The sequence below is a fragment of the Nelumbo nucifera genome, chromosome 2 (assembly GCF_055504915.1).
Source record: "Nelumbo nucifera cultivar China Antique chromosome 2, China Antique-T2T, whole genome shotgun sequence".
In the NCBI taxonomy this organism is placed as follows: Eukaryota; Viridiplantae; Streptophyta; class Magnoliopsida; order Proteales; family Nelumbonaceae; genus Nelumbo; species Nelumbo nucifera.
Window position 1 is genome coordinate 16,962,676 of NC_142650.1, and position 26,448 is coordinate 16,989,123.

Here is a 26,448-nt window from a genome sequence, read left to right on the forward strand (position 1 = left end):
TTTGTAGACAATCTTTTTCAGTGAGTAATAAAAGATCTGTTTCTCTTTTCCATATTATTTACCTGCTATGGGGGGCTACAAATATTTCATTCTTTTCATTGATGATTTCTCTTGTTACACATGGATTTACCTTTTGAAATCCCGGGATGAAGTACCAAATATTGTACAAAAGTTTCATGAACTTATTCTTACCCAGTTTAACACTCGGATCAAAATATTCCGATCTGATAATGCAAGGGAATATTTTGAGAAGAGTCTCTCCTCCTACTTTGATACCTTTGGAGTTATTCATCAGAGTTCCTGTTCCTACACTCAACAAAATGGAGTGGTGGAAAGGAAAAACAGACATATGGTTGAGGTTGCGAGGAGCCTTCTTTTTGCTTCCCATGTTCCTGTTAAATTTTGGGGCGATGCTGTTCTTACAGCTACATACTTGATAACCGAATGCCTTCTCAGGTTCTGGGGTTTAAAACTCCCTTTAGCTTGCTTTTTCCAAATGAAGATCTGTTTTTTCTTCCTCTCCGGGTGTTTGGGTGCACTTGCTATGTCCGTGTTCAGTCATCAAAGACGTAAGTTTGAGCCTAAAGCACACAAGTGTGTCTTTTTGGGATATGCCTCCACACAGGAGTACTGCTGTTTTAACCTAGTCCGTGGCACTCACTTTGTTTCTAGATATGTCACATTTGCAGAATCAATCCCTTTCTTTGGTACTTCTCTTGAGGGGGTGCATTCAGACGAGTTGTTTGCATCGTCACCATCTATTCCTCTTCCAATTCCCATTGAATCTTCCATAGAGTCTACTCCAGTTAAGTCATCTATCCCTGCTCCCCCTCCTCCTCCTACTCATCCCCCTTCTTTTCTTTCTCATCCTATTATCCAGAGGTGGTACCAAAGACAAACACTAAGAGACATGCAAGTTGCTTCCACGCCTTCAGATGTGCCTCTTGCTCCTCCCATCACTGCTGAGATAACAAGTCAGCCCTCTTCTACCACTTCGGATACCTTCCCTGACCTTGATCTCCCTATTGCCCTTCGCAAAGGCAAATGGAAATGCACAACTCATTGTATTTCCAAACACCTGTCCTACAGCTTCCTTTCCCCTTCTTACTATTCCTTCCTTGCCTCTGTTTCCACACATGTAACTCCCCGGTCTGTCCTAGATGCCTTGTCCAAACCAGAATGGAAAGATGCTATGATGACTGAACTAGATGCTTTGCATAAGAACAATACCTGGGAAATTGTGGATTTGCTTGAGGGAAAGGAACTGGCTGGCTGTAAATGGGTGTTCACTATTAAATATCATTCTGATGGTACTGTTGAGAGATATAAGGCCCGTTTGGTTGCTAAAGGATATACTCAGATGTATGGTATTGATTACTTAGAAATTTTTGCCCCAATAGCCAAGATGACTTCAGTTCGGGTTTTGCTATCTTTAGCTACTGCTTTTGACTGGCCTCTTCATCAGTTTGATGTAAAGAATGCCTTTTTGAATGGGGACCTAAATGAAGAAGTCTATATGTCTTTACCTCTAGGGGTGTATGGGAAGGAGATGCAAGGAAAGGTCTATAAATTGAAGAAGTCTCTTTATGGCCTTAAGCAGTCTCCTAGAGCCTGATTTGACAAATTTCAGGCTGCTCTTGTTGCTTTTGGATACACACAGACTCAGTCGGATCATACTTTGTTTGTTAAGAGGAGAGATTCCTTAGTGACCCTCCTGATTGTCTATATTGATGATATTGTGGTTACAGGAAATGATACTCAGGAAGTTGTTCATCTCAAGAGTTTTCTTAACACTGAGCTTGAAATTAAAGACTTGGGAGAACTCGGATATTTCTTGATTGAAGTTGCCAGATCTAAGGAAGGTATTTTCATTTCTCAACGGAAGTATGTTCTTAATCTCCTTGCAGAGACTAGGAAACTGGGGGCTCGATCTACTTCTACTCCTATTGATCTAAATCATAAGTTGTCAGTGACTGAAGGTGAACTATTGCCTGATAAGGGGGTGTTCCAGAGACTGGTTGGGAAGTTACTTTACCTTTGTATGACTCGGCCAGATATCTCCTATGCAGTTAGTGTAATCATCCAGTTTATGCATTCTCCCAGAGATCCACATTTAGCAGCTGTTGAGAGAGTTTTGTGCTATCTAAAAGGGACTCCAGGGAAAGGTATCTTGTTTGCTAAGCATGGACACATGAAGCTGGAAGCATACACTAATGCTGACTGGGCCGGATGTATTGCTGATAGAAGGTCTACTTCAGGTTACTGTGCTATGGTAGCAGGGAACATTGTATCGTGGAGGAGTAAGAAGCAGTCTGTAGTGGCAAGATCTTCAACTGAAGCAGAATACAGGGCAATGGCACATGGAGTTTCTGAACTTCTATGGTTGATATCACTTTTAGATGAATTGGGTATAGACTGTGAGAAGTCAATGATGTTATATTGTGACAACCAAGCTACTATCAACATTGCACACAATCATGTTCAACATGACAGAACTAAACATATTGAGGTTGACAGGCATTTTATAAGAGAGAGAGTTGCCTCAGGAGAAGTCTGTCTACCATTTGTTGCTTCTGAAGAACAGTTGGCTGATGTTTTGACAAAAGGTGTTCCTAAAGGAAAGCTGGTTCATTATATAAGCAAGATGGGCATGATGGATATCTACGCTTAGCTTGAGGGGGAGTGTAGAGAGGTTGGGCCGAATGGGCCCTAGCCCATTAGTGTCTTTCTTATTAGTTCTTTCATGTTATGTTTTCTTATTGGGCCTTTAGTTCTTTTTATGTTTTTCTAAGTTTAGTGCTGATGTGGACACTTAACTCCTTGAAATTTATGTAACTCAAGTATGTTTTATAAAAGATAAGAGTAGGGGAAAGAGGAGACATTCAAACTCCTTTCTTTCTCCTTTCTTCTCCAATCTTCCTCCTTCTTGTTGTCTCCTTCTTCTTCTTTGATTTCTTTTACTTCATTCTGAAATATTCTACTGATTTTATTAGTTTGAATCACATCTTATATATATATATATATAAATATATTTCAGGCCAGGCTTGAAGTGTTGGGCCTGGGCCCAGGCTGGGCTTGAAATGATCACCCCTAACTTGGCACTTGGCAGCATCGTCATGTTGTGAGAGAAATAAGGAAGTTGGCACACAACTTAAAGAGTTCAGTTTTTGTGGACAACAAGGGATGCAAACTGTTTGGCTGATGATTTAGCCAAACAAGAGGACAACAGGGAATACTTGTATTGGAGAATGGCAATTGAGGATGTATATAAATGGGATTGATGGGTGATTTTAATTAGATATAGTAGAAAGGTTTGGACAACCTGTTTTGATATAAAAACTGTAAAAGAAAGAAGAAAAGAAAGAGGAGAAAAGGTTTCAGCTAAGAAAGAGAGAGATGAGAGATAGAAGAGGATGGGAGAAGCTCAGAAATTTTGGTCTGGCAGCCCCTTTCATTAGATTATATACTCATAAATAAAAGAGAGTACAAAGACAAGTATGTCCTTAGTAAGTCGGCTACTTGTGAGAACTTAAAAACACTCTTAACTTAAAACATAAACTAATGGGCCTAAGGCCCAATAACTCCCCAACTATGCTATGTAAATAAAAAGCATGAAATATCAGCCCAAAACTCAACACTCCCCCTCAAGTTGGGAATAAATGTCACACATTCCCAACTTGCGTAGATCATGTTCCAGTTTGTTTCTTGCAACTCCTTTTGTAAGAATATCTGCAAGCTGCAAGTCAAATGCAACATATGGCAAGAAAACTTCTCCAGATGTCACCCTTTCCCTTATAAAGTGTCTATCCACTTCTATATGCTTCGTCCTATCATGCTGAACTGTGTTGTGGGCAATGTTAATTGCTGCCTGATTGTCACAAAATAGCATCATAGGTTCTTCAACCTCAATTCCAATCTCCCCTAACAAGGAACAGATCCAAAGGAGCTCCGAAACACCATGTGTCATGGCTCTGCATTCAGATTCTGCACTTTACCTTGCCACAACTAGCTGTTTCTTACTCTTCCATGAAACTAAATTACCTCCAACAAGAGTACAAACTCCTGATGTAGATCTTTTCTCGTCTAGGCACCCTACCCAATTAGCATCTATGTAAGCCTCTAACTTCAACTGCCTATGGCTAGCAAACAATATGCCTCTACCTAGGTGTCCCTTCAAATAGGAAAGTATCCTATCAATAGCCTCACAATGCTGAACTCGTGGGGCATGCATGTATTGACTCACCACACTCACTATATAAGAGATGCTTGGTCGTGTCATACGTAAGTATAGCAACCGCCCCACTAACCTCTAATATCTTCCAACATCCTTCACTAGTTCACCCTCTTAAGCATTTATCCTGTGGTTCTGACCAATAGGTGTACCAGCTACCTTTGCCCCAAGCTTTCCTGTCTCTTGTAGTAGATTTAGAACATACTTTCTCTATGAGATGAAGATCCCATGCTTGGACCTTGCCACTTCAATGCCCAAAAAGTACTTCAGCTTCCCAAGATCCTTAATCTCAAACTCTTTGTGTAGATTCTTCTTCAGGGTATCAATCTCACTTAAATCATTTCTTGTAACTACAATGTCATCTGCATACACCATCAAAACTGACACCAGTGAACCCCCTCCTCTTCACAAAAAGAGTATGATCAAATTGAGTTTGAGTATAGCCAAATACAACCAATGCTCTTCTAAACTTGTCAAACCAAGCTCTGAGTGATTGTTTTAAAACATATAGGGACTTCTTCAACCTGCATACCTTTCCTTTTTCCACATTATTGTAGAAGCCAGCTGGAAGGTCCATATACACCCCCTCCTCTGCAAGTCCCCATTGAGAAAGGCATTCTTCACATCAAGTTGGAAAAGTGGCCAAGAGTATGTAGCTGCTAGTGATAGAAGAATTCAAACTGAACTCATCTTTGCCACTAGTGCAAAAGTTTCCAAGTAGTCTATGCCATAAATCTAAGAATACCCTTTTGCAACTAGCCTCGCCTCATACCTTTCTTTACTCCCATCAGCCTTGTACTTCATTGTATAAACCCATCTGCATCCAACCTCCTTGCCATCAAGCAAATCCACAATCTCCCATTTCTGATTTTTAATCAATGCTTTCATTTCCTCCTACATAGTTGTCTTCCACTCAGGTTTGGAGAGAGCCTCACTATCACTCCTGGGTATAGACACAGAGCCAAGGGAGGAAAGGAAGGGTCAATAGAAAGGGGATAATGCACTGTAGGAAAGATAGTGTGAGATGCAATGAGCAATACACTTCATCTTCCCTTTTCTGAGGGCAATAAGGAGATCAAGGTCATCTGCAATGGCGTTAGGAGTAGGGGTAGTAGTATCAATAGGAACTAAATCATCAGGGGGAACAAGAGGCATATCTAGGTCTGTGTCAGTCGAACTTGGAATCTCCGATGAATCGATAGGGAGTGATTGAGTGAAGTGGGTTCCGCTATTATGGAATCAACCTCCATATGCTATCGTAGGTGTTGTGTAAAACACAGAGACAGGACGCAATGGAAGTGGCAAAGTGGGTGAGATAGGTAGGTCAGACACTGGAGTAGACAAAGGAGCTGGAACAGGAAGTGGTATAAATTGTTCGCTTCCTTCTCCAAAACGCTTCCCCTGAGAAGAACCCCCCGAGAAAAAAAAGTGTGGATTCAAAAAAGGTGACATCCATACCGACTCCCGGAGATTGAATCATAACAACAATACCCCTTTTGATTTCCTACATGCCCAAGGAAGACACACTTCTTTGCCTTAGGATCTAGCATTGAGCGGTGAGGACCAAGAACATGGACAAAGCACACACATCCAAACACCCTTAGAGGAATATGGAATGTCTCCCCCTCAGGAAAAAGAAGGTTGAACGGAGTGCTATATCCAAGAACACGAGAAGGCACCCAATTAATCAAGAACACTGGTGTAAGAACTGCATCACCCCAAAAACGAACTGGAACTATAGAACTCAACATCATGTTTCTTGCTACTTTCACAATATGTTTGTTCTTCCTTTTTGCTACACCATTCTGTTGTGGAGTGTATGTACAACTGCTTTGATGGATAACTTCATGCTCCAAAAGGTATGATTATAGGTTTTTTTCAAAGTATTCCCTAGCATTGTTTGATCTAAACACTTTTGCTCGTACCCCAAACTGTGTCAACACAATCTGATGAAATTGTTGAACCAAAGACAACCTCATCATGGGATCTCATCACATATATCAAGAGTACCGAGAATAATCATCCACAAATAGAAGAAAATACCGATAGCCACCCATAGAGGAAACATGGTATGGCCCCCACACATTAGTATGAACAATATCAAAAACAGAAGAACATCTTTTATTACTTGCTTTAAAGGAATGTTTACAATGTTTTCCAAGTTGACAGCCCTCGCACTCCAAACTGGACAAACTGACAGTCTCAAACAATTTGGGAAACAAAAAACGCAAAGAAGCAAAAGACAAATGTCCTAATCGATTATGCCAAAGCATAATCTGATCCACTGACTCTGACTCAATACTCCTGTTGACATGATGACTCTGATGACTGGGAAGCGCATCAAGAAGATAGATTCCATTCACCTCACGACCACTCCCAATCGCCCTCTTTGATTCCAAATCCTGAAAAACACAATGACCAGGAGAAAAAATCACATAACAGTTCAAATTCTTTGTCTAGCTACTAACAGATAAACGATTAGTGCTCAGTCTAGGAACATGGAGGACAAAATGTAGGGTAATGGTATCAGTTGTCCTGACAGACCCTTTCCCAGCAATGGGAACATGTGATCCAGCAGCTGTGGAACTCTATCTCTGCCAGAGCAGAGGTGGTATGAGGTAAAAATGGTAGAAATGTTGGTCATATGTTCTGAGGCTCCTGAGTCTATAATCCAAGGAGATCCCCCCTTACTTATAGTGGATACATAATTTGCAGTGGCATGTGAACTACCTGTATGTGCAAACGAGGTAGAATGACTACCTCCTAATCCACCTGCACCTTGCTATCCACCTGATACTGAGTTGGAACTGGTTGTATCCTTTTGATTCAGGAACTATCCATATCTCTCCAATTCGGCCCTCACTGCAACTGCCGCAACAAATTCTAGAGAAGTTGTAGTAGGTGGCCCTGATAAATCACCACTCACTACCATATTCACATTTCCCTTCTTATTTCTGAGACGGCTTAGTACAAGGTGTGGGTAAAGCTTCCAGTAGGTATCTTTGGTATGTTTGGGTTTCTTACAGTAGTCACAGATCAGATCCCTTTTGTCCTCCTCCTTCCTCGATTCATTTCCACCCTTATCCCCACTCGGCTTAGGATTCACTGTGCTAACCATAGCTGATTGCTCAAGGCCTGCGTTCCTCATCATCATATTTCTCCTACTCTCCTCTCTAGACACAAAGGCATATGCCTGAGAAAGAGTTACAGTGTCTCGGGAAAGAATATGTTGTCGTGCAATATCATACTCAGGGTTTAGTCTAGGGATGGCAATTTTCCCCATTTCCCCGATCCCCATGGGGATCTGCCCTGAATGGGGCGAGGATGGGGATGATTTCCCCCTCGCAGGGATGGGGATGGGGAAATTTTCATCCCCGTTAGCGGGGACGGGGAGAGCACTCCCCGCCCCGCGGGGACCCCGATCCCCGCCCGTGGGATCCCTACTAATATATATGTATATATGTATATATGTATGTATACATTATATATGTATACATACGTCTATATATTAATGTTTTAAAAATATGGTTGAATATGTTTGAATCTTTTTTAATAGATTGTAAATTTTAATTATTTTATTTTTATTTTTTAAATAAAATAAAAAAACAAAAACAAAAATTATTAGCATTATAAAAAATTATGGGGAATGGGGATCCCCGTGGGGATGGGGATGGGGATAACCTTGTCCTCGTTAGCGGGGATGGGGACGGGGACTAGGACGGGGATGGGGATTTTCGCGGGGACGGGAATGGAGAGAGGCTCCCCGTCCCCATCACGTCCCGTTGCCATTCCTAGTTAAGTCCAACTAAAAACTCAAAGACCCTATTCTTTTGTACTAGCTTCTAATAAGTTGTTGCATCTTTGCTACTTTCCCAAACCATAGTCTCCAAATGATCTATCTCCTGCCATAAGGTTTTTAGGGCTGAAAAATAAATAGCAATAGACTTATCTCCCTGCCTAGTAGCAAGCACTTGGTTTCTCAACTGCTAAGCTCTAGCAACATTTTCATTCTGTGAATAGGTTTCTGCTAACTCCATCCCAAATCTCCTTAGCTATGTTAGCCCATAAAAAGTTCTTACTTATATGGGGCAACATGGAATTACACAACCAAGTCATCACCATGTAGTTCTCCTATACCCATCGGGAATGGTTAGTTTCAAGTTTCTTTTCCTCACCGATGGCATACCCCAATTTCCCATGAGCACCAATAGCCATCTTTGCATATTGTGACCATTCTAAGTAGTTTGTACCATCCAACTTGATTGTAGTGACGGTTCCGGCCCCGAAGAGGTCTCTAGCACCTCCTTTCCCGGATCTCATTTCTCCTGAAAATTTGTTTTCAACTACACAGCCCTCCATAACTCTCGTATTAGGTTAGGAAATCAATTTGAGATGAAAAAGAAGGTATTTATCTCCTTTAGAAACTTCAAACACCCTCTTGGAACCCTAGAAGCCCCTCTTTCCAAAGATTCCTTTTTTCCGTGGGAGTGGGAGAAGAGAGAGAAGAGGTTGTCGCTCCCTCCAGAGACCTCCAAAAAGGTTGGGACTTGAACCGCCCCCTTCAGAAAACCTCAAGGAACCCTAGAAAACTAGAGCGCCACTTCCTAGGTCAAAATTGAAGAGTCCTACTAAAACAGGACTCTTCCCCTTTCTCCAGTTCTTCCTGATTTTGGTGTAAAACCCTAGATCAGCTACAAGGGATTGCAATTCCACCAAAAAATCCAAAAACTGGGCTTACCTGAAGTCTTCGACCAGCCCTTTACCTTATCATGCAGTCGACCGATCTAGGGCTGCATGATGGAGCAGCTCAAGAAATGTTTAAACTTGCTCTGATACCAAGTAGAAAGGTTTGGACAACCTGTTTTGATATAAAAACTGTAAAAGAAAGAAGAAAAGAAAGAGGAGAAAAGGTTTCAGCTAAGAAAGAGAGAGATGAGAGATAGAAGAGAATGGGAGAAGCTCAGAAATTTTGGTCTGGCCGCCCCTTTCATTAGATTATATACTCATAAATAAAAGAGAGTACAAAGACAAGTATGCCCTTAGTAAGTCGGCTACTTGTGAGAACTTAAAAACATTCTTAACTTAAAACATAGACTAATGGGCCTAAGGCCCAATAACTCCCTAACTATGCTATGTAAATAAAAAGCATGTTATATCAGCCCAAAACTCAACAGAAATGCTTGGGGTGCTTAGCACTTCCTAATGTACATTAAGGGCCCGTTTGGCGCGTCTTTCCGTGCGCTCTTTCGGATGTTTACAAGCTGGGAAGACCAATTTTTGGTCTATTCCCATTTGGCTCACAGAAGATCTAGCCGCCAAAAGACGGTGCACCGAAAAGACGCAAGAAGCCCATTTCAGGCTGATTTCGGGAAGCGTCAAATGAAGCTTCCCGCATCTTTCGCGTTTTAATCTCGCACAGAAAGACGCGGGCAGACGCACATCTGCCAGACTGTCTTCGGGCTGCCCAGATCTTATGTCAAAAGCTCAATGCGTCTTTTGACTGTCAGAGCTACAAGAAGATCTTCTCAAAAAGACGGGCCAAAAGGGCCCTAAGCATTTTTTTCTCTCAAGTAATAAACTAATGATTTACCAATCAATAAAAAAAAGATCCCATTTTGGATGTAATTACTAAACAAGTCTCAAACTGGAAACTTGGACAACTATACAACGCAATAACTAGAGTTGGGCTTTGCTATTAGAATAGATAGATCATCTTTGGAGTGTTCAAACGAGATATCGTGATCTACTCTGCTAAGCATATGTGCTTTGTTTAAGCATGCAATATGGAAGATCAGGATGCTACCTAGTAGGAGTTTTTTTTAAACCAATTCTGATTTGAGCAATTTTTCATCTTTTGGTCTCGAGGTAAACTGGGACAAATGACCGAGGCCAAAATTGGAACCCCCACCCTTTTATTCTGATTTTGCTGCAACACAATGTTTAACCTTTGCAGGTTTTCATTGCGTTCTTTTTAGTCATGTTAGTTTTTGGCTTTCAGCTTACTTCATTGCCTAGGAGACATACTCATACATCAGCTTACTTAGAATGTATGTGCCTTGATGATGACTCAAACTTACCTACATGCCTACCAACAGGAAGTTACCCAAGACAACTCCTTGGTAGAGATCACAAGATCAGTAAATACATATGCATCTAATGTAATTTTTATATGATATGTATCATGCATTTGTTCCAAATTGCATGTCCTCTACCAGCATATGGAGCACATTTTTAGCCTTTATGACCATAGAAAGCATTGCTTAAACCATTGGTTAACTGAACAGCTGCTGATCATCCCAAGGATGAGGAATTTGTCGCATCTGCAAGGTAACTGTTTACCATTTGTTCCAAATTGCATGTCCACTACCAGATATGGTATATTCCAACTTGGTCTTGACTTCTAGGAGACCAACAACCAGAAGAGAACCATGGTCCCTCTATATATAATAGTACAGCTTTGATATAGTTTTATTCTTAAACTAACCTCCATAAAGTGGTAGGTGGGTATCCAGCCCATGAAATATACTCTGTTCAAATTGTTATCAGATGCTAAGGTAGTTCCTTATTTATCTAACCAAAGCCAAGAATCAGCTGATTAGAATAGTTCTAGCACCACAACAAATATGGGTCTTGTCGAACTTTGATCCATTCATGGTCTTCATATCACCTAATTTCCACATTGAAGAACAACTTATGGGTGCAGATTCCTTGAACACAACTTCTTAAGGAATTGACATTCCGTGGAGATCTTGTAATGATATATGAAAGTCAAATAAGTTGCTTCCCCATTTGAAGAGGCAAGAGATCATATTTGTTTGGAATGACAATAAGAGTTAAACAGGCATCTGTGCATATAGCTTAGCTTGAGTATGATGACACCATTTTGTATTCATTGAACTTCTAAAACAACCTTGATATTAAAACTCCAAATGTAAACACCATGGAAGGCACGTGCTACAGAAATTAATTGTATGAATATCAAATTATCTAGTGGGAAACTTGCTTAAAAGAAGCCTATCTATTCAAATCTTTAAAACAAAGGAAAAGAAAAGATAGCAACAATGACATAGAAAAAGGCATTTAGAACCAATACATCTGCTTGGAGAAAATAACAAAACCGGCAATTTAATGCTTACCTGTAACTTTGCAATTCCCTGTAGTGCACTTTTGTAGGCAAGAAGAGAATGCCCTAATCCTATACCCATGTTCCTCAAGACTGTTGAATCAGTCAGATCACGCTGTAAATAGCATCAAACAAGAATCACTGCTTATGATCTACACTTTAATATCATAACCTTCTCAAGCTGCAGCCAATTACCAAACAAAGGTAACTTATTCTCAAAATAATATACCCTGCATGATCAGTGAGCATATAGTTACTAACCAACACAGTATTCCATCAAGACCTAACTGCCAAGGAGCTAGTAGGAGTTGGAAATTGGAGACTTGGAGTAGAATTGAATCATTGGAGAACAAAATTTGAAAAGGCTCCAAATTTTTGGAAACACACACACAGATTGATTGATTGATTGATAGATCCTATCATTCACAAATAAGCGAAGATGGTCAGTTTGACTAGACAATTATGTCCAACCAGATTAATTAATTATTTCTTGATATCAATTTGATTAATTATTTTTTTGGTAATAAAAGAAAAATATTTTATTAAAATAAAAAAGAAGGATACGGAGGATGGTGACCAGCAATCACCCAAGAGAAAGAACAATCAAGACTACACCTCCAAAAGACCGACTCCAGCTTCTAAAAAAGCAAAGAAAGGAATAACCACCCACAATACAAGAAGCAACAAAGACCAATAAACAGACCAGCCCTGCTGGACCAGAACATGACACACCAACACCCTACAACAGCTACACAAACAATGCCAAACTCCACAAGATTAAACTGAAACCTTTTTGCTTCTCCTGATAGCTGTCTTTGGTTTTTCACTTTTCTAGTAGGCCCAATTCCAAACAAACCCCCTTTCAATCTTGCAAATACTGATGAGATCCAGACGGTTCAAGAAATTCTCTGACTGTTAAATCTTCTATTCACATTAGTCTTCTTCTGTAAAACTGTCAGTGTCTTTTGATCATCATTAATTATTATGCAATTGTTTGTAAATATGTAATAAGTTTTTTGAAAAAGCAAAATATGTCAAAGAAAGCCATTAGGATAAGAAGAGGATTTTAGAGACTCCTTTTGAAATACAAACTAATTTGTCACATGAAAGATTCTTAGGTCGCTAAGGAAAGCTCACAAGATGACCTGAGCAGAAAACCTACATGCACAGATGAAACTGGCTTCCTAATCAGATCAAGTAGAGACTTTTCCTACACAACCTACTTTATCTCAGCCACATGGAGGAATTTTGTAACCAATCCAGACCATTCATCAGATAGGGAACCCTCTGTATTGCCCAAGTTTTGAATCTTGCAGTCCATATCAGCCTTATATCAACCTGAATTTGAAATTTAAAATCTTACAGTCCACAAAATTTTTCAATTTTTATTTAAAAAGTTATTCATAAAAGAGAGCTTATCTAGGAAATGGGATTCTTTTGAAACCAAAAGTTAGAGACTTAAAATCCAGGTGGCACTCTTTTATGAACCACCGTTCAGAATAAATTCCACTTAAGAATATCTTGAATTATAAGTGGGCCCTATCTAAGCAGTTTCTTTCCAAAGAACTGTATTGAAATGCACTCCGGATTGAAATAACAAAGAGGATAGTGAAAAGGAGTATTCAAGAAAACTTCATATATGAAACTACGTATTTACCTGCCACCGCGATATGGGCAACTTTGTGCTGAGGTGATGCAGAATAGCATTAGCCACTCCAAGGTTACCCTCACTGTTTTCAAAGTCAATAGGATTTACTTTGTGAGGCATGGTTGAAGATCCAATCTCACCATCTTTGGTCATCTGGAAAATGAAAGGACACTTGAGACTTAATACAAGAAGATTTTCATTTTCTAAACATTAAAAAGAGTTGGGTGCCATCAGGTGCTCACCTGTTTAAAGTAACCCAAAGATATATAAGCCCATATATCCCTATCAGAATCCATCAAAATATTGTTGAATCAGATTATTGCATCAAAAAGTTTTGCCATATAATCATGGGGCTCAATCTGCACCGCTCATGAACATGTCATCAACATTTTTTTATCAAAGAAAGACTTATTAATGTTGGATGACATGACATGAGTTAACATGTCATCAACATTAATAAAAAAATGCACATATCATCAGAGCTAACCAAAAGACTATTTCATGCTGTTCTTAATTTCCAATATTACATTACATCTGTAGGATTCTTTACCAAGTCTACCCAGATATTGAAATAATATTGCATGGATGCAGAAATTATATTTGAAGTTTATAAGAGCAATCATCATGCAGAATGGGCCAGTTGCCCCAAAAGCATACAACTGCAGGAACAATTATTCTTCTCCAGCAGTAAGCAGTACAGTAGGTCCAACTCCCACATGGATTCCCTAGATTGGCTTTTTCTACGATGTAGCAGCCATATCAGATGATTCTCCTCAAGTTTCATGTATTTTCCTCTGTTGAATGAACAAGGACAGCCATGTTCTCAGGCCTTTTAGCTTCACTTCATTTTTTTATTGTTAAATGGTAAAGGTTTTATTGATAATAAAAACTGTACAGTAAATATTTACAAAAGGTATGTTCTTCCTTGAACTTTACAGAGAAACATGGAACAAACACATTGATGATCCCCCACTGTTCATAGAAAAACCACCAAAATAGTAAGTAGAAAACAAAAAATATACTAACTCCTTCACAAGCTAAGAAGACAGCAAAAGAATTGGCAGATCTAGGAACCCAAGAGAACACAGATTTTAAAATGTCAGCTAAACAACACATTGCTTTTCCGATATGATGTTTTAATTGCCAAGGTCCTGCAACTCCTTCCACTTCTTTCAGCCAGGAAATGTTAATCTGGCCGTCAACAAGCAAACTTCAAAATAATACCCATCTCACTCCCTGAAGCACATCTCTTAATTATGCCTTGATAAAGTTTCCATATGCACCTCCATTATTTTTGGTGGGTCACAATTGTGACTTTGGCTTCCAAAGAGGTATGAGGGATTGTTGGTTTGAAAATTTTAATAAATTCTCATGCAACATAATTCACTCAATCAAGTGATTGAGTTTTTATTATTTTGGGTAAGGCCCATTCAGGGAATCATACAGATTGTCCCCCTTAATTGCATCTCCACAAGAAAGTAGATAACATCTTTTGATTCTGACTTGGAAAATTGAATGCATAGAACAAAAGAAAAGAACAATAGGGTACTTAAAAAGAACTTTTCATTTGTGTTTCTTTTACATCAAGTGTACAAGAATGAGAAGAAAGAAAAAGAAAATACAATTGAGAAACTATACAACAATACATTTCTCTCTTTTCTTTTTGATACAAAGAAAATTTCCTTCTCACTCCTTTCTTCACAATAAGTTGTAGTCAATTAAATGAAATTTTGACTGTAGACAGCCTTAATCCTTGGATTTTTGCATACAAAAAGGGAACTGTAGTCAATCAAACTGAATAGTTGATTGTAAATGGTTTTTATCCCTCTGTTCTTCATTTTCATTTGAAGGGAACCATAATCAGCCCTTGAGAATTAGACTGTAGATGGTTTAATCCCTAACTTTGTCTTGAAAGAGGGACCATAATCAACCAAGTAGAGGCACCTAGTTGTAAATGGTTTATTTCCCTTTATTTCCTTTCTCAAAAGTGAAAATAAAAGAGAGAGAAAGAAGGATACATAGAAGAAGACATATATAGGAAGTATTCATGAAGAGGGCTTTCCTTTTCCTACTTGTATTAGTGAAACTTCTTTTCCTTCCATGTCTTCTATTAACAGGTGTATTATATGTACTGTACACAGGCTTAGTACCCGCAGGGGTATTTTCGTAATTCTGTAGGCATATTGTTATGTACGGCCAGAATAGTATAAATAGAAAGCTTCGCTCGCCTGAAGCTAAGTTTTGTTGAGGCCTTAACTCAGTTGCCTCTTATTCTTCTTCCTCTTCTTTTTTCTTCTTCTTTTCTCCTTCTTTTCTTCTTCTTCTTGGTCTCCTGCTCAACATGGTATCAGAGCAGGTCCGTCCAGGCCTAGAAAACAACTAGCTGAGGACTCTCTCCACTGCTGCGAAGGAGCTATAGTACTGATGCTTGAAGACAAGGAAGAGGAAGCTTTTCTAGTGCTGCGGTTAGTCTCCACTGCCGAGTAGGGCTCTGCTACAAGTATGCTGACTGTTCAACTTCCTAGCACAGAAAAACTGTTCGGCTACATGTATTTTTTGCTGGTAACCGGGTTGCTTCGGCTAAGAGGACTATAGAAATCCATCCCAGATGTTCGAAGGAATGCTCTGACCTGAAGGGAAGTTCGAGTTCATGACTGTACTGCCTATTGCTGGTACTGAACCTTTTTTTTCCCTGTTTATGGCTTCTTGCACGACTGTCAATGTCCCAGAATCTGAGTAGGGACTGTTCCCCTTCCTCCGATTGTATGTTGCCCTAGTCTGCTCTCTAAGGGGCTGTTGATGAACCCTAGAACTTGAGTGACTGTTCGGCTGCCCTGGAAAGTGGATATCAGCCGATTAGGTGTGGTGAATCACCACTTATATTGCTGCTCCTACTGTGTTTTTTTTTGGGGGCTGAGAAGCTGTATCAAAGTTGTGAACTGTAGGTCATTCAGACCTGGTTACACTGCATGTGCAGTTCGTATATTGTTCTGTGGACTCCTACACAGTGTAGGTTATAAACCCTAGTACTGCAGCTGCAGTGTTTGTACTTGGTTCTCTGTGAGGCCGAAAATCAGCAAGTGTCTAGTTGTGGACTGTTGCATCTCTATAAGACTGTGCTTTGGTTTTGTGTATTTCTAAACTGTGAATCATGAGTAGTGAAGATTCAGCTACATCCGGAATCTCCACAATGCAGAATGGAATGAGAGGGAACAGTGATCTATCATTCCCTATGGCTGTTGTTCCTCTTGACGGGTTAAACTACCTAGAGTGGTCAAGGGGGATCAAGCTATACATAACTGCAAGGGGAAAAGTAGGCTACATAAATGGAAGAATCAAAGAACCATCTTCTGGAAATGCAGAACACGATAAATGGGATCAGGAGAACAGTATGGTTATGTCATGGCTTTTGATCTCCATGCAACCACAAATAAGGAAGAACTTCATGTGGGTTGAAACTGCAAATGAGATCTGGGATCAGGCAAAGTCCACATATTCTGAACTTCGACACTATGCCAAAATTTATCAACTGCAAGCAGCTTCATCTACTTGTAAACAGGGGGAGAGGAGTTTATTAGTTTATTACTCTGACCTGACAACTGTTTGGAAGGAGCTGGACCATTACCAGAATATTGAGTGGAAGTGTGAGGAAGATGCAAAATTGTATAAGAAACTTGTCTCACAGCAAAGGGTGTTTGCCTTTTTACATAGTCTCAATCCTATCTATGAATCCATCAAAGTACAAATTCTAAGTTCTAAGAATCTTCCTTCAATTCAGGAGGTCTATGCACTTGTCCAATCTGAAGAGAGCAGAAGGAACTTGATGAACAGCACCGGAGGGGATGCAATTGTGTTGGCGGCAAAGGGGGGTCCCCTTACTAGTGGTGGACCTTCTTTCAAGAGAGTGGATCACCAGAAGAAAGCAGAAGATACTTGTTGGGATCTCCATGGGAAACCGAAGTGGGCTCAGGATTTACCTAAGAAGCAAGGCCCAGATGGTATTAGAAGACCTAGGCAGCAAGGTACCAAGAAACACCACATGGCCAATATGGTTACTCGGGAGAATCAGCCCTCCACCTCCACTGTGACTCAACCACCACATGACCAACATAACTACTCGGGATCCGACCCAAGGGAGGATATTGTCAACTCCTTCCGTGACCATTTGAAGCTTTATGGTAGAACAATTCGCCAGATGGATGCTCCTCCCACCACCTCTTTTGCATCCACATCAGGTAATCCTGCCACAGCTTTCCATGTTGCTTCTCACGACCTTGACTCTCCATGGATCATTGATTCTGGAGCGTCAAAACACATGACTGGTATGTCCTCTTTCTTCTAAACTTATCACCCTCTTTCCGGAAGAGATAAAGTGAGACTAGCTGATGGATCATACTCTCCCATAGCTGCTCAAGGAACTCTCTCTCTTCCCCTTGGCCTTACTCTTTCTAATGTTCTTCATGTTCCAAAATTTCCTATGAATTTGTTTTCAGTCAGTAGTGTTACAAATTCCTTAAACTGTTCCGTGACTTTTTTCCCTTCCTATTGTGTGATTCAGGATCTAGCCTCGGGGAGGACGATTGGTAGGGGTCGTATGGTTGATGAACTCTATATGCTGGAGAATACGGTTGACCTTCTTGTTACAGAGTCTATGAGTCAGTTCAGAAAGAGTAAAATGTATTTATGGCATTGTCGTTTGGGTCACTTGTCTTTTGAGTCGTTGAAAGTTGTTTTCCCAGAACTGTGTAAGTCCGTGTCTGTTTCCAATTTTTCTTGTCAAACGTGTCAGTTAAGCAAGCATTGTAGAACTCAATTTCCTCAAAGAAATAGTAAATCTAAGTTTCATTTTCACATTGTGCATTTGGATGTGTGGGGCCCTGTTACTTTACCTTCTGAGAGTGGCTACAAGTACTTTATTACCTTCATTGACGATTATTCCAGATACACTTGGGTATATCCAATGTGAACCCGTGAAGAAGTACCAAAAATTATCCAAGATTTTCAGCGGATAGTCTTCACCCAATTTCAGACCGAAATTCAAATATTTCAATCAGACAATGCAAAAGAATTTTTTCATAGTGACCTCACGGAGTTCTTTGCTTCACATGGCTCACTTCACCGGAGCTCTTGTGCCCGCACGCCACAACAAAATGGTGTGGTTGAACGGAAGAACCGTCACCTTCTTGAAGTGGCACGGGGTTTACTACTCCACATGAATGTTCCCAAACGTTTTTTGCTTGAGGTCGTCCTTTGTTCTACATACCTCATTAACCGAATGCCCTCTCATTGGTTAGAGTACAAAGCTCCACATCAGCTTCTCTTTCCTGAGGCCCCTCTTCTTTCTATTCCTCCTCGTGTTTTTGGTTGTCGGTGCTTTGTCCAAAACCTATCCCCCACCCGAGGAAAACTGGACTCTCGTGCTATCCCGTGCATATTTCTTGGCTACTCATTCTCTCAGAAAGGGTATCGTTGCTTTGATCCTGTTTCACGGAAATTCTATGTCTCCATGGATGTTACCTTCTTTGAGGATGAGCCCTTCTTTCCTGTTTCTCCTTAGGGGAGTGTAGGTATGAGGAGAAACTGGTTCAACTTCCTCCTCTCCCTACTCCTTCTCCTTCTCCCCTTTCTCCCTCTGATCCTCCACCTTTCCGTGTTTTTTCTCGTCGTCGTAAAGGCCAATCAGGTTCAAGAGCTTAGGAGAATCCAGAAGTCGTACCTCAAATGCCATCAAATCCCTTGGGGGAAGATCATACTCACTCAGGTAACTTGACTCCTAACCTCCCTGTTGCTAATGATCTTGACCTTCCCATTGCCCACAGGAAAGGGGTTAGGTCGTGCACCACCAAACACCCCATTTCCAACTTTGTTTCCTATGAGAACATCTCACCTTCATTTCGTGCTCTTCTTACCTCTATTGACAGTATCCCTATTCCCAAGAATGTGGCAGAAGCTCTCTCAGTTCCAGAATGGATGAAGGCCATGAAGGAAGAGATTGATGCTCTTAATAAGAATGGCACATGGGAACTTGTTGATCTCCCTAAGGGAAAGGATCCAGTTGGATGTAAATGGGTGTTATTTGTTAAGCATGGGGTTTATGGAACCGTGGAAAGGTATAAAGCTCGTTTAGTGGCAAAGGGTTTCACTCAAGTATATGGGGTTGATTATGCAGAAACCTTTGCTCCTGTTGCCAAAATGAACTCTATTAGAGTCCTTTTCTCTCTTACTGCCAATCTGAATTGGGATCTACATCAGCTCGACATCAAGAATGCCTTCTTGAATGGTGACCTTGAAGAGGAAGTTTATATGGTTCAACCCCCCGGTTTTTTGGCTCAAGGAAGTGAACAAAAGGTGTGTAAGTTGAAAAAGTCTTTATATGGGCTGAAGCAATCACCAAGGGCTTGGTTCAGCAGATTTCATACTGCAGTTCAGGAGAGGGGATACAAGCAATGTCAGTCAGATCACACACTGTTTGTAAAAAGAGTAGAAGGTAAAATGGCTGCCCTAATAGTATACGTGGATGACATAATTGTTACTGGTGACTGGAAGGATGAAATTCAAAGTTTGAAGGGCTTCCTTGCCACTCAGTTCGAGGTGAAATATCTAGGACCCGCCAAATACTTCCTTGGGATTGAGGTTGCCCGATCAAAAAGGGGCATCTTCATCTCCCAAAGGAAATATGTCCTAGATTTGCTCAAGGACACGGGAAAGATTGGGGTTAAACCAGCTGACTCTCCCATTGATCCCAACCATAAGTTAAGTGACAGTCAAGGTGAACCACTTAAGGATGTGAAGCAATTTCAGAGGCTTGTAGGGAGATTGTTGTACCTCTCCATGACTCGTCCAGACATAGCATATGTTGTTGGTGTCCTCAGTCAGTTCATGCATGCACCTAGGTCCACCCATCTTGAAGCAGCGGAGAGAGTACTACGGTATCTTAAGAAGTTCCCAGGTGCTGGTTTATTATTCCAGAAACATGGACACTTGAGGGTTGAAATTTACACAGATGCGGATTGGGTTGGATCTCAAAGTGACAGAAGATCTACTAGTGGTTACTGCACCTTTGTAGGAGGGAACCTTGTTACGTTGAGGAGTAAGAAGCAAACCGTGGTAGCTAGATCTAGTGCTGAAGCCGAGTACTGTGCAATGGCACACGGAGTAGCCGAAGGTATGTGGATAAAGAATCTATTAGGAGAGTTGGGTTTTCCAGTTGGTAAACCCATGACTCTACTCTGTGACAACAAGGCAGCTATCAGTATCGCTGCCAACCCGGTACTACATGATAGAACAAAGCACATTGAAGTTGACAAGCATTTTATCAGAGAGAAAATCATCACAGGCAAAGTATGCACTCCATACATCAGCTCTGAAGACCAACTTGCAGACTTATTTACAAAAGGGCTAAACCATTCCAGACATCAAGGTCTCTGTGACAAGTTGGGCATGATTGATATCTATGCCCCAACTTGAGGGGGAGTGTTAACAGGTGTATTATATGTACTGTACACAGGCTTAGTACCCGCAGGGGTATTTTCATAATTCTGTAGACATATTGTTATGTACGGCCATAATAGTATAAATAGAAAGCTTCACTCGACTGAAGCTAAGTTTTGTTGAGGCCTTAATTCAGTTGCCTCTTATTCTTCTTCCTCTTCTCCTTTTTTCTTCTTCTTTTCTCCTTTTCTTCTTCTTCTTGGTCTCCTGCTCAACATCTTCCCTTGAGCACTTCTCTTTTTTTTATCAATAACAGTAATTTTATTAAAAACTTACAGAACTGAAAACACCTATTACAATATAGCCCAAAAGAAATTAGATCTTCCCACCCCCTGTTTAGCCAAGGTGTCAGCCATGGAATTAGTGCTCCTCTTGGCCCATTGAACCCTTACGATCTGAGTTAGCTGCTTGATTTTCTTTCTTTCATTTGAGAACTTCCACAGGCTAGACTCTTCCTTCTGTAACCAACTAACAGTCAATTGAGAGTCTCCTTCCACCAGCAGCTTACTAATATTCAACTGCTTAGCTCTTTTTACTCCTTCTAGAACTGCCAGGATTTCAGCTCTCAGAGAATCCCCCCAGCCTATAGATCTTGAGAACATAGCAATAATTTGACCCTCTTCATCCCTGAAAATACCACCTATGCCTGAAGGGCCTGGATTACCTTCACTGCTACCATCGAAGTTCAATTTGATGAAACTCAAATCTGGTGGAGTCCAAACAGGTCTAATGGCACTAGACATAGGAGCTGATCGAGCCACTTCTTCCCAGTTTCTAATGATGTCTCCTACTGAATAGGCTTCAAAAAGCTTCAAAGACTTGACCCAGTGTGCCACCCTAACATAAACAATTTCTATGAGGGCTTCCTTGTATTTTTCTTTGTCATGAAATAATCTTTGATTTCTTTCTTCCCAAACCATCCAACAAATAGCAGCTCTAGCACATCTCCACAAAATTTTACCTCTTCTTTAAACCCCTCACTGGAGTGGAACTGAACAAGCTTTGCACACTTGAAGGGGAGGGCCACCTACAACCAAATAAAGAAAAGAACCAACACTAAATCTCTGAAACAAAAGGGCAAGAAACAAGCAAGTGATAACAGCCTTCACCAATGTGGAGATAAACACCAATTAGGCCTTTTCTTTTGAAGTATGTCACAAGTGTTACACTTTTCTAGGATTGCTTCCCAACAAAAAGCACTTACCCTAGGAGGGATAGGGCTACCCCAAACTTCCCGAACTGGAAAAGAAGACCCAGGTACCGGACTAGGCTGTGTCAATACTTTGAAAAAAGAGGAGCAAGAGAAGATACCCGAAGGGACAAGAGACCAAACCCTAGAGTCCACACGGGAAGGTTCAAGAGCTACCTCATCCAAGATTTTAAGCAAATTCGAAATGGGTTCCAACTCAGAATCTCTGAGAGCCCTTCTAAGACCCAAGTTCCAACCAATAGCAGAATTAGATAGGGTAGCAAAGGTTGCTACTGGTTCATTTTTAAACCTAGACAGAGCATGCAAGGAGGGGAACTGCTCTTTCAAAGGAAAATCCCCCACCCAAGTGTGTTCCCAAAAATTTACCGACAAACCAGAACCAAGATCATACCTGATGAAGGGAAGAAAAGACTGAAGGATGGCATGAATGGACTTCCAAGGAGAGGCTCTTGAAGCCCTAGATGATAGTCCTGGATCCCAGCCAGCTGCCTCTTGCCCATGAATACTTAGGATTATTTTAGCCCACAGATTCTCCTTTTCTTTGGACCATCTCCATAACCATTTCCCTAACAGAGCTTCATTCTTCTTCTTCAAGTTCCCCAGCCCCAGTCCCCCTTCATTTTTAGCTCTTGTAACTAGCCCCCACCTAACTCTATGGTTCCTTTTCTCCTCCCCGGGTTCCCATAAAAAGTCCCTCATTAGTTTTTTCAATTCCCTACAAACTCCTTCAGGGATTCTGAACACCGACAAGTAATAGACTGGAAGGTTTGCCAATGTTGACTTAATCAGGGTTATCCTACCCCCCAAAGACAAGTAATTCTTCTTCCAAGAAGCTAGCCTTTTAGTGAACCTATCAATCACCAGAGTCCAAAAACTCCTTTTTCTAGGATTATCCCCTAAAGGAAGCCCTAAATACTTCAGTGGCCAATGAGCTATCTCACAACCTATCGCTCGGGCCCTTTCCTCCACCTCTCCTTCACTCATATTAATACCAATCACACAACTCTTATCAAGGTTTACTTTGAGGTTAGTCATTAGTTCAAACACTTTAATCACCATCTTTAGATTGCTCACCCCACTAATCTCCTTGCCATCACAAAACAGAATTGTGTCATTTGCAAATTGTAGGTTAATGACCGGAACCCTATCCCTCCCCACTCTCCAACCACTAATCAGATTTCTGGAGTTTGCCCTCTCAATAAGCCCCCCTAACACTTCAACAATTAGGGTAAAGAGGAATGGGGAGAGAGGGTCCCCTTGCCTAATACCCCGGACAGTTGGAAAGTGATCCACCACTTTGCCATTTACTAACACAGAATAATAGCAAGTTCTCTTGCACCACCTTTGCCCAAACCCAAAAGACTCTAAAACTTCCATCAACAAAGACCAATCAACCAGATCATATGCCATCTCCAAATCCAGCTTACACACCAACCCTTTCTCCCCTCTACTTCTGTAATCCTTCACACTCTCATTTGCAATTAAGATTTGGTCCACAATTTGCCTATTCATCACAAAGGCACCTTGATTATGGGAGATAATTGAGGGGAGCACCACTCTAATTCTTTTGGATAACACCTTAGCAATGATCTTGTAGAGGTTGTTAACCAGACTGATTGGTCTGAAATCTTTAGGGTGACAAGCCCCAACCTTCTTCGGAATTAAAGCAATAAAAGTAGAATTCAAGCCTGGGTTTATCACACCTCTTCCAAAGAACTCCAAGAACACTGCTTGAATATCAACCTTAATTATCTCCCAGCAATCTTGATAGAAGGCCATCGTGAAACCATCAGGGCCCGGGGTTTTAGATCTATCCATGGAGAAAATGGCATCCCTAGTTTCTTCTATGTCAAACTCTCTTTCCAACCACAACCTCAACTCATCAGGGAGCTTAGGCCAATCTAACCCTTCGATCCTTAATCTCTCTTGCAGAGGCTTTCCGGAAATGGACTTAAAGTGTTCCGCAAAAGCCCCAGCAATCTCTTGTTGTTGAGCTAAGACTGTCCCATCAACTTCCAACTTAGATATGGTGTTTTTCTTTCTTCTACCATTGGCTATTGCATGGAAAAATTTTGTATTCCTATCTCCTTCCTTCACCCATTTGTGTCTAGATTTCTGCCTCCAACTTACTTCTTCTTTGAAAATTGTGTCCTCCAAACTCTTCCTTAACTCCCACCTCAGTTCTTTATCCCGACCCCCAAAACATCCACTTTCCTCCTTCGCATCTAACTCTTCTATCTGGCTTATCAATTGCTGCTTCCTCTCTTCTATCCTCCCAAAATGTATAGTATCCCATTCCTTAATTTTGACTTTCATCTCTTTTAGCTTCCAATGGAATTTCATCCCAGACCAATTGACTTCCGGGTTACTTTCATTCCACCAAATTTTCACTTTGTCTTTGAAGTCCGGGTGAAGTAACCACATATTTTCAAACTTGAAGGGAGAAGGCCCACAGCCACCAAGATCAGACTTACATATCGTTATAGGCCAATGATCAGAAGTAACTCTAGGTAAGGCCCTTGACACCAAATCTCCCCAATGCTCCTCCCAGTCTATCTAATTTGGAACAGATAGGTTCATCTTGGAGATTAGACCAAGTAAAGCTATTATGAAGAAGGTTCAATTCCTTTAACTCAAAAGCATTAATGAAATCATTGAACTTCCTCATGTTGGTAGTGCTCCTTTGCCTCACCTTGTTACTTTCTTCGGTGAACCTAGTCACATTGAAATCCCCTCCTACACACCATGGCCCCTCCCATAGACCTCTAATATCTTCCAATTCCTCCCACAACTCCTTCCTTTGTTTGTAACCATTGGGGCCATAAACATTGGTGAGGACCCATTCAAACCCATCTGACACCTGTTTAAATTTGACCGAAATTGAGAACCTTCCCATTAACTCTTCCACTCCCTCCACTACTTCATCCTTCCACAAAGTAATTAACCCTCCAGATGAACCCCAAGAAGGGCTCATAACCCAGCTTAGTCCGTTCACTCTCCACACGCTCCTAGCCCATCTCTTATCAAATGACATGAGTTTAGATTCCTGATTTAGAACAATGTCTGGGTTTTCTTTCTTTAAGACCTCCTTTATTAAAGCTCTTTTCCTTGCACCCCCCAACCCTCTCACATTCCAGCTTACAATCTTCATTTCTTCAACACCTCTGCTTACCCCCACTCCCTTTCCTTCTAATAGCCTCCTTTTCTTCCCCTCCCTTTCCTTACTCTAGCCTCTTTGCCCTCATCCACTTCCAACTTCAGTTTCTCAGCTTCACCTAACCTTCTCTTCCTCCTATTCCCACCATCTTTTTCAACCCGTAAATACCCTTTCAGCTCATTTAGATCTTTCACCTTGCAACCTAACTTTCCTACAAATTCAGCTAATGACTCCTCTTCTATCTCTCCCTTATCTTTCTTTACCCCCTACCTCACTCCTCCTATTCCCTTCCTTCTCCTTCTCCAACTTACCACTGCCCTCCTTAGATTCCCCCCTAGCTAATTCACTTGAATCTGCTTTACCCACCCTCACCACCTTCTTACCCCCCTCCTGTAACTCCCCACCCTCCTCATTGTCAGCCTCTAATCCTTGGGTATTCAGTACAGGGGCACGACTAGAATCTGAAAGACTGACATCACAGGCAGAGCAGACATTAGTATCTAAAACCGAAACCACAGCCATACCTAGGTCTAAAAGAATAGGAGAAGAGACAATCGACAGGGTTAGTCCTCCCACTCTCTGAATAGGGCTTGGCTGATCGCCACCTAGGCTGACTTCACCCTTGTTCGTACTTCCGAGGCTCTGTCATTTATCCCCGCCTGTGCCATCTCTGCTCGAATTTTGGTGAGCAACCAAATTTCTCTTGCAGGTCCCTTGTCTTAAGTTACTGTCCTGGATTGATTCTTCCTTACTTAGTATTTGATTTTCCTCCTTGTCTTTCAAAGCACACTCGGCAACATTCATCTCTCCGCACCCAGTGGAGGTTTTATGCAGTAAGGGATCCTCTGCTGCAAGCTTTGAGTATAGTATATCAGTGTTTAAGGTGTCTTCCAAACTCTCCTTGACGTTCGTCACACTGAAATTCCGCTTCATCGTCTGAGTCTAACATCTCCTCTGAGCTACCACAACTGACCCAACCGCCGCCCTCATCTTCACCATCTTCCCTACATCTCCTTTGAGCTACCACGACTAAAAGAGATTTTCGGTCCCCAACAGTCGAATCTAGTGAGGAAGAAGATAGACACTTGGAATTGTCTATCAACAGCTGCTTATAAAAACGACTCACGTGATCACATGAATCCGAAGAAGTGTTGTGGGCCCTTATCTCATTATGAACAAACCGACCCGGAACTGAGCCAGTCGGGTCAGAATGTGTAGTGAGAAACTCGAACTTGGACCTGACGCGAACCACCCCTTGGTCTGACCGGGTTACTCCTTTAACCAACTCCGCATAGGACAAACCAGCTGTAAGGTTGTTTTTGTTTTCAAAAAAATTTGAAAGTTTTTCCAAAAATGCATCTTTACTTTCGGCATTCGACTTTTCAGCTTCCACATTTGATGAAAGCTTCACTCCAGCAGTTGCCACGTGTCCAAACTTCCTTTGCTCAGTCCCGCCAACTGTAATCCATATTGCCACGTCATCATCTCCTTCAAGCTTTGACCTCCCCATCCACTGCAACGTTTCAACTTCCGAACTCACCCAGACTTTATACCAGTATCCTTTTGCGCATAGTTGTAGTACCCTCAG

At 41.2% G+C, this 26,448-nt stretch overlaps 1 pseudogene across 1 annotated transcript in view; it reads right to left on the reverse strand.

The window, feature by feature from the left end:
- Positions 1–26,448, reverse strand: part of LOC104597007 (uncharacterized) — a 39,211-nt pseudogene that overhangs the window by 5,110 nt on the left and 7,653 nt on the right. Inside the window, exons 6-8 of the transcript XR_016082780.1 lie at positions 13,245–13,361; positions 13,012–13,155; positions 11,368–11,469 (exon numbers count right to left, since the gene is read on the reverse strand). The product of XR_016082780.1 is annotated as an uncharacterized LOC104597007 (transcript). The remainder of the gene's footprint in view (positions 1–11,367; positions 11,470–13,011; positions 13,156–13,244; positions 13,362–26,448) is intronic.